The sequence below is a fragment of the Dermacentor silvarum genome, chromosome 2 (genome assembly GCF_013339745.2).
Source record: "Dermacentor silvarum isolate Dsil-2018 chromosome 2, BIME_Dsil_1.4, whole genome shotgun sequence".
NCBI lineage: Eukaryota > Metazoa > Arthropoda > Arachnida > Ixodida > Ixodidae > Dermacentor > Dermacentor silvarum.
The window spans coordinates 22,673,804-22,683,378 of NC_051155.1; the positions used below are offsets into that span (position 1 = coordinate 22,673,804).

The following is a 9,575-nucleotide window of genomic DNA, read 5'->3' on the forward strand; positions in this document are numbered from 1 at the left end:
TATCATACAGTGAGGTATGGAGATGTATAGTGGTTATGCAGTAATTAATATCTTCTAAGGAACACCATGTTAAATTATGTTTATTATGCTTCTCCACAGATAAGATCTGCTATAAATTATATCAAATGGCAGAAGCATTCACATGGAAAAAAATGCTAATTGTTGCAACGGTTCACCTATAGTAGACAAAGTGACGCATAAAAGTATTCCCTTCTTCCACACCAAATGCACAAGACTTTGTGACTGCTTGCACGCCACATGCCCCTAAAAGTGGAAACATTAAGCAAGGGCCATCATGAATTAGCCCAAGCCCTATGATACGAGCTGCATAAAAATGACGAACACGTGTACACTGCACAGTGGATACACACAGATCATATCTACTTGTCCATATGAAAAACAGTGCATTTTTTTTCAGTTCACGTATGGTTTACATCATAGAAACGGCACTAGAGCAAAGGACTATAAGCCACCAATAGGGCTGCCAACACATCGTACACCAGCGAACATTTGTTTCACACACCACACAGGACACATGCACGCTGCAGACATGTTTTTTTTAGGAGGAATCTTCGCGAGCCGCACGATAAACACAGAAGGTACGGACGACAGGAGCAAAACCCGCGCACATTCAACACACCGACAAGAAAGGAAATGCGGACGATACGGCTGTAACCTGCGCCACACGAGCTATCAACCCTCGTGGATTTGATCCTTTCCGCCTGAAACAGTCACAACGCGCACGGAAACATCGAACACTGCACATCTGTACCTACGATATCGTGTCAACAATTCCTGAGGCTACAATTCATGTTGACGACATCAGAAAGTTATCTGAAACTAAGTGACGGCGTAGGAAAAGTAGGCAGCATCCCTAAACGTCATGGATTGGCTTCGAGTCAGCTTCGAGACAGCCCAAACCGTTCAAATCAGGCCACAGCGACGGCTTGATAAGGATAACGTATGCTGATCTCGAAGGCCATGCTTATGCTGGCTGCAGACGGCGGAAGCAATTCAAAGGTAAAATACTTTTTAAAACTTCCTTCTACGCTAAACTATAGTGTAAAATATAGATTGTTCTACGGTTATTTTGTCTCGCAACATCTATACGTAGTTGTGTGTAACCCGGCACAAAATTTTAGTATGCGAGTGTACTGGTTAATATTTTTGTCATCACAGAGGCCACAACATTCTCACAAGTATGCAGGTGGCGCTATTGTTTTTCCTCCGTGTTCTGTGATGGCGGTCGTATGTGCGGGGTGCTACGAGCGTCGCGTTTGCTTGATCGTGTGTTTTTGTGTTTGCTGTTATGAAGTAGGTCGCAGTTAGCGTGCACAGAAGTGCCTGAAGATACCTTGTGTCATGCTGCAAGCTCGCCGTATGCGTGGCGCGCCAGGCAAATGTGGCCCAACGATTTTATGCCGTGGAGTGCGGCCTCTTTGTTCTCGTTCTTGAAAGTTGGGTGGACGTCGCAAAGAAATAATGTGTGTTAGCGCGCCTCAGCTCGTCCACTACGCAGCGGCATGTATGCGGGGAGTAACATCGTCGACGCAGCACCGGCAACTTGGAGAGCGCTTCGCGACCGCGTCGTACCATTCAAAAGGTAAGTAATCATGCTGGCTAACTACACGCGTGTTGTGTGAGCTTCTCGTGTGTGCATAGCGTGCGCGAGCGTATGAAATAGAAGTCCCGCGACAACAGTAATACCTGTGCTGATGCTTGCTGAACGCTGGTTGTCAGCACTTAGTTACGCAAGTTTATTGCTTCGATGCGAAATTGAAAATCTTGATAAGCGTTTTCTTCCGATGAGAAATATAACGTTCGAAAATAATCGTGTTCATCATGTGCGTGCGGCGCGTGAGCTCCCGCTTTTCTGCTGAAGTTGCATAATAACGACTCATTTGCCTCTTCACCGATTCTTATTGCAATGATGTTTCCTTGCTTACATGGCAAGGAAACTTGTTTCATATCTACTTGTCCAAGGAAACTTGTTTCCTTGCCATGTTTCCTTGCCTCGACGTTGTAAATAATATCTGCTTACGAAGTTTTCGGTTTACGACAGTTTTAGAGAAAAAAAATTAAGCAATCACAGCTTGCTACTAGTCCAACTTACTTTTTAAGACAAGATGTTTTGACATACCTTATACGTAACTAAACATGACAGGGGAAAGTTAAACTGAGTCATGAAAAAAAAATGAATTGTTTTGTAAACAAACATTTCTTTGCTATGTGCTGCTGCGTGTCCATAATTTTACTGTGATCAAAGGGTCCCCATTATCAAGACATTCATCAGTGACTTCTACTTTGTGCTCTGTTGCCACCCTGCAATAATGCAAACATTCTTTTTGTGACTATATTTAGATGCTCCATGCATGTCTAGACAATTTGACAGCTTTATAAAGCTGTGTGCCACTGCTATAAGTTAACACAGAACTTATTTTATAGTGGCGAGGCTGTGACCCATAACAGTGCCCACATAACGGAGGAGCCACCAGACCCCTTGGCCATGCCTGCCGTAGTGCAACGTGTAATCTGGATGGTCGGGTCAGGTATGTATGTATGTAGTGTACGTGTTCCAAAAAATGGCATCTTGGTATCATTTGTGGATAAGTTAATCGACATTAGTCAACACAGCTTACTAAATAGGCCAAATGTTTATGCAACTTGCTGTTTATTTGTGTTCATAGCTGTTATGCACACCTTATTGTGTTCTATATAAAAGTAGACCTAACATGTCCTGATGTTAAGTATTTTTTCTTGCATCAATCGCTTGGCTGCAAGTTACATTTTAATTTTGCTTAGTACACACTATTTATCGCTTTTCATTTTGGTTTTCTTGTTTTGAAACTGTTTCCTATGCTGTAGGATTTTATTTCCGAATTTTTGGTGTTTACACTACACTCTTGTGCAGCTTCTGCGCATATAAGAATTCAAAGTGTAATGGGCCAAATATGTCATAGGTGTAAGCACACGGTGTGCTTACCATTGTTTAACATTCAAATTCACGATTATTTCTGTCTTGTTCCTAGAATAACTGCCACTGGAAAATACACATTTGATGAGCTCAAACTTCTTAAAATGATACATTAAGGCCAGTATTCACTGTGCTGCAGTTACTACAGTTCTGAAGTGTTTTCTAGTAAGCTTGCTTTTTTCTCTCCCATTTTTTAATATTCTTGGCAAGCTATCCCCATTCATGCAAGTAGGCATTGTAGCAGTTGCAAGTCTATGTCCAGTTACATTATTTTTCTCTTTTTTTCAAGTCAATACAGCATAGAACACATAGCTAACTGGTAGGTAGTTCATTGTATTGATGCTCTATTATTAAAAAATCACACTATTTCACACATGTCTGCTTGCTCTTGCCATGTTTGCTGGTTATTGCAATGTTGCTCGTCAAATGAATTTGATTTGAACTACACCATACAGAACAGTCTTATTGGCTTTAGTGTAATTTTAATACTGACAGTCAACCAACAAGCCCTAATTCTACAGCTGTCAAGAAGTATTTCTAATACTTTGGGGTCCCTTTCCATATTTTCTGTTTCATCCTGTGTATTTGGTCAGCACAGTGGGCATTCGGTCTATTCATTCTGCTTGGCGCTGCTCAGGTCAGAATATGTTCAACCTGCAAGTCCAAATTATAATGATATGTGTACGACTTCATTTACTGGCTCGATGAATTGAAAAAGCATTATATCTAATTCTAAGAGTATTTTTGTCAAAAATACCAGTGTCTAGAACAAGCATCATATGCACTGTAAACTCTTATAGTTTTAAGTTAGGTAGGCAAATATCTATAGGTATGTATACTTGTGCATATACTTTCTACATATTGGCTAGTGTTTTAGCTACACGAAACAGCCTATGTTGTCACTACTCTCAAGTCAAATTTATGGTTGATGCGCCGCTTGTTTTTGTTGTGCACTTACACTTCTGTGGTGTCTTAAGCACTGTAGATGCCTGACAGCTGAAGTATTGCAGCAGTAGACAGTTTTAGTTTAGCGTACGCTATGTCATTGCGTATGATATAAAATAGCGGGTCATCACCGCGCATGTGCAGAACGCTATCCGACCGATAGCGTATGCATGCTATTTCTCAGATTTAGCATTACCGTCTGTGCGTGGTTTACGTTAAACATGGCGGTGGTCCCTGCTGCCCACTTCGAATTGAATTTGGCTTGGCTTTTGCAGAATTCGCTTCGTTCGTAGCAAATGACTGTGTAAATAGCTTTCGCTTACCGTCAGGCCGCTTTGACAACAGTGTAATATGGTTAACCTTGTGGAGTTTTCGAGATCGCTTCTCGTTTCGAACGACACGAAGCCTAACGAGGGAAACCGACATATATCAGCGCCACCTGTCAGTGAAGTCGAGAGATAGGTGCGACGATGGCATATGACCTCTGAGATCGGAAGATCTCGCAGGCTAACTAAAACTGTAATAAATGTGTGCTGTTTAGTGTACGCTGTACTATAGCGTATAGGCGTACGCTATTAGTTGCATGTGCTATACTCACTGTCTAGTGTCGAAGCTAACTGGCACTTACTATTGCTACAGTATGCCAACAGATACCTATCACCGTATTTGTGCATTTTCTAAGAACCAGCCGTGTTTGCTAGGTGAAATTTGTAGTGTACGTATGAGTTTGCCGGTCAGTTCACGTAACTTTTCAGGATAGAATTTACATGGGGAGGAAAAGGATACCATACAACATGACTGCGGCTAACTGACCATTTATTTTGATGGAAGGATTAAAAGTAGCAACACTGGATGTGTGCTTATGTTGTGCACAATTTCGTTCAGAGTGAAGGCGTAAGTTGTAATATAAAGGCATAAAATCACAATAAATGGTATTTGTGTAAAAAGGAAAGTAAATATGCGCAGACTAACTTCAATCACTTGTCATCTAGAAAGGATGCCTTTTATTTCATGAATTGATCATGGGGTCTGGCTCGCATGTCTTGTTTATGTGGTATGCCTCACTGATCTGTCGTGTCAATTTTTCACCGTAGGTGAAAACAGATGATCTTAATCCAGCCTGAAGTCCTATCGCGGCAATGCACGGCAAAACTGGACGAGCAAGCTGGTCTCTTGAGTGAAATATGGGAATTTATTTGGCACATTTAGTTACTGGCCAGTCTGCTCTGTATACATTTATTTGACCAGGTGTGAAAGAAATACAGTGAGCTGCCTCTCATACACACTAGAAAAATTTGGTGGTATCTTTAACAAAGCAAACCTCCCTTGCCTGCTCGCCTTTCTGAATTCACTTGTGAACTGTCGTGCATATCCTGCCTACTTTATTTTTCGCTGGAAATGTGCGTGCATAGCAGTCCACATGAGAATTGAGGCTTGCTGAGTTAAAGATGCAACCCAATTTGTCTTGTGTTTGTCAGGGGTAGCATAGTCTGTTCCTTTGATCATGTATATATTCAGTCAAATGTACATGGGGCAGACTGGCTGGTGCCTCAACGTGTGCCCAGGAGAGCACCATAATTCACTCAAGGGAGAAATATGTTCGTGCCACTTGACGATGCACTGACACGACTGGTGCTGCACTCCAAATTTCGATTGTTCATCTATGGCAACCACTTGACCATCGAAATCAGTGACGAATACCACATTAAGAAAATGGGACATGTGTCAGTTGTAGAGATACAAGCTCTACTTTGGCTATCACTAATTGCTGAGAGGGTGATTAGAGACAGTTACTCGGACAGCTCTTCATCTGGTTGGCTGGCACAAACTGTACCTGTTTCTGCACTGCAAAAAGCTGACTCTACTTGGGCTCACTGAAACTGCTCTTTAAAATAAATTTAAAACAGGGTAAGCTATATAATTTTGTTTGCAGCCCCCACACTAATGCCACTGGACATACCTGCCATTTCCGGTTACATTTATTGCACGGTTAGACATATTTCTTTTTGCTACCAGCACTTATTGACATAAAACCGATGGCCTATTGCACAAGCAATAAAAGCACATCAAAACGCTTGGAGTAATGTCAAATTTAGGTAGGTTCATGTAAACAAAGCAAATTGCTTTAATAAGAAAGTTGTGCAGACTGGGTAGCAATAGAACCTTGAGTGTGAAAGGAGCACGCTTCCCTTACGCCACGGCAGCTCTTTGGTTCTGGCTGACTTAAGGTGTGCCTAGTGCGTGTCACACTGTGCACGTCACATTGCAGCCATTTGGTTGACTAAAGGTGCTTTCACGTTCCCGCACGTAAGCAGTCTTAATGTGTCTCTGCCATCTTTTATTGCAGGTACACCTAGGAAATGTTGTATACATTGGCAACGATAACTGGGGCCTGCTCCAGTGCCATCGCCGGGATTCCCTGTTCTGCAAAGAACTGGCATAACTGATGTGGGGAGCCCTGGCGCTCGGCGTAGGAGCGTCACAGGGGCTCCTTGTCGGTGCTTGAAGGACGGCAGTGCTGTTGAGAAGCCGACATTGAGCCCCGATAAATTGGAAGCTGTGGGTAGTAAGTATCATTCACATTTTTTCAAGTTTTTGTAATGTTTGTAACAATGTATTGCACCGAAATGATTAACTTTTCAGATGCATTTGATGCATATCTTTCGAAATGTGGTGCCCCTGAGGAGAAAAAATCATCTTCTCATGCTTGGTTTTGGCCGAGCGGTTCAATCGAGTGACAAAGTTTTTCGCGTTTAGGTAGCCCAAGAAGAAACAAAAGCAGAATTAACAAACCAGCTTATTTGTGGCTACTCATGAGTTGCATTTCTTTGTTTAAAAGTGCCTGAAGTGGCGCTAACCTACTTATCAGGTCCAGAATTTTCTATTAACACCGCTTCCAAAAGCTCGCGTTCTAATTTGGTTTTTCCATGGCCAGAACTTCCGTATTCGTCATCCGCGGATAGCAACGACAACTTTTGCGGTGTAGAGCAATATTCAACCCTTCTCCCGATATGCAACACCTGTAGCGTAGTCGTAGCCGGTCGTTCAGACACTGAATTGCAGTGCAGATGTAGGCAACAACAGAAGAGTCAAGACGAGAGACATGCGGCAACTCTTTAACAAAAAGCTTTATTTTTGCTGGCCCACGTTTATAGCCGTCAGTCACTGCATTGCACATGCGCAATTCGCACCCTTAGGAAGAAAGTAAATTCTGCCTGACAAGTGTACAGAGTGTGTGCTGATACACACAGAGCCAAGTCGCGAAATCAATTCAGCCTCAGTTATTTTACGTGTTGATCACTGCTTCTGCTGGAAACAGTACACTGAGCAAACGACGGTTCACAGTCACACGAACTGCAATGACATTCAAGCCTACTGTCACGCACATTTTTCTTGACATTGTATAAGTGTTCTCTCAGCCGGTGATTGATACAGTGTCCCATTTGACCTATATTCTGTTTACCACAAGGGGGATACAAAAAACCACGTTGCTAACACAGGTGACAAACGGAATTTGGTGTTTTGTTGCATATGTGTGGCGTGCTGTGACATTGCCTTTGATTACACAACTTTAGAATGATATGCAATTTTCTTGATATTGTGAGAGCTTATGAATGTAGGGTATGACGGCCAGTTTTATGTCTGTCAGATGCAGTGACCACTTAACCTCTACTCTGAAAAGCACATGCACCGAGAGGTTGCCATGTGATCACTCCATCTGACAGACTTAAAGTGGCTGTCATACCATACATTCATAAGCTCTCTCACAATATCGTGAAAACTGCAGATCGTTCCAAAGTTAAAGTTGTCTTCTTTGCACCTCAGAAGCTTATAAAGTTGTGTAATCAAAGGAAATGTTTCAGCGCAGCACACAAGTGTAACAAAAAGCACAAAAATCCGTTCGTCACCTATGTTATCAACATGAATTACTGTACCCCTCTTTCTTGTGGTAATCAGTACATAGGCCAAACAGGACGCTGTATCAATGACCAGCTGAGAGAACACTCTACAATGTCAAGAAAAACGTGCATGACAGTTGGCTTGCATGTTGTTGCAGTTCATGTGCCTGTGAACCATTGTTTGCTCGGTGTACTGTTGTCAGCAGTAGCGGTGATCAACTAACACATGAAATTATTGAAGCTGAAAAGATTGCGCGACTTGGCTCTGTGTGTGTCAGCATCTGTACACTTATCAGACAGAGTTGACCTTCCTAAGGGTGTGAATTGCGCGTGTGCAATGTGATGAGTGACGGCTATAAACATGGGTCGCTGAAAATAAATCTTTTTGTTGGAAGTCAGCACACGTCTATTGTCTCGTCTTTTCTGTCGTCAATATCTGTGCTGCAATTGACCAATATGTTGTAGCAACAAGTCAATTTTATCACTCATTGGAACTTTCTTTCATCACGAATGAAATGTGTTTTTGGTACCGTGGTAGAGCATTCACATCATTTGTTAATTTTTGTTTTCTTCAAAGACTGAACTGTATGTAACAAGCAGCCGTGGCATTGCAAGGAAGCTTTATGTGAAAGGAATATATTGATACTAACGTCTTAACTGCTTAGCGCAATAAAGGAAGTTGTGGGCATTGTTTTTTTGTGCTTTCCTTGCTCTTGTGTCCGAACTTATAGCTATAATGGTTAGGTTTTACTGAAATTTGCTTTTTGATGTTTTGCATTATTCTCCTGTGTAAAGTCACTATTGTTTGTTTCACAGTTATGCGAAGCTTAAGTTGTTTGTAAGCATTTTTATAGCCTGTTTTCACAGTAAACATGGCTTACTTCAGTGTTTCAGATGGCACTTTATAGTTTGATGTAATTGATGTCTCTGCAGGTTACCGCATTATTGGCTTGGAAACTAGTGAGGTCTGGATGCAAGTGAAGCTACCGAGGGAGGCATGTGTGCATCACTTGTGCTGCTGGCCATCCTCTGCAAAAGTGATGGCTGGCTGTCAGTGCTTGGATGACTTTCTGTTACTCTACGCCTTGGGCTGTGTTGACTACTTCACACTTGCTGCCATGTCTGCAAGTTACTGTGTTGTGTTACTTTGTTGTGTTGTTGGTATGTTACTGTGTTGTGTTGTACATTACAAAGTGAAGGAGGACAGTATTTGTGCTTTTATTAAGAAGTATAAATTGTGTTCTGCCATTGAAATAAGGGAACTCGACAAAAAGCAAAAAATTTGGAAGTCTGACCTACATGGGAAAGCAAAATATATTGTGTTGTAGTTGTAGCTGTTAGTAGAGTCTTAATATGCGATCGAAGACCTTGATGTTTAATAGAAAATACATTTAAGTGTGTTATCAGTGTTATCAGTTTTTAATTAAGTTACTGTTATATAAGTGTCATTTGTTTGCCAGGATGATGTAAGCAGATGGTAAATAAATGCATGGTTTAACATTATAACCAGGTTTGTCTATGGCATTCACTATTATTTAAGGTGGACCAATGCATATTCATGGGTGCATATTCAACCACCACATATTCCTCCTGCACAAACAATTCCTACATACTAGCGTTTGTTCTTAGCAGCTGATGTTGGCTATTATGCAATTTCTTGAAAGCACATGCAGCTACCGACACATGATTTTTAGAGCAGTAAGTCGGAAGCAAAGACTGATTTTTTCTGTGGTCTAAGCTTAAATGATATGTTTAAA

At 41.6% G+C, this 9,575-nt stretch overlaps 1 long non-coding RNA gene across 1 annotated transcript; it reads left to right on the plus strand.

The window, feature by feature from the left end:
• The first annotated feature begins 952 nt into the window (after window positions 1-952).
• On the plus strand, window positions 953-9,217 carry LOC125943617 (uncharacterized). The gene is made up of 4 exons (XR_007465798.1): window positions 953-1,603; window positions 2,446-2,549; window positions 6,267-6,485; window positions 8,752-9,217. It is a non-coding gene; the product is annotated as an uncharacterized LOC125943617 (long non-coding RNA).
• The last annotated feature ends 358 nt before the right edge of the window (window positions 9,218-9,575 follow it).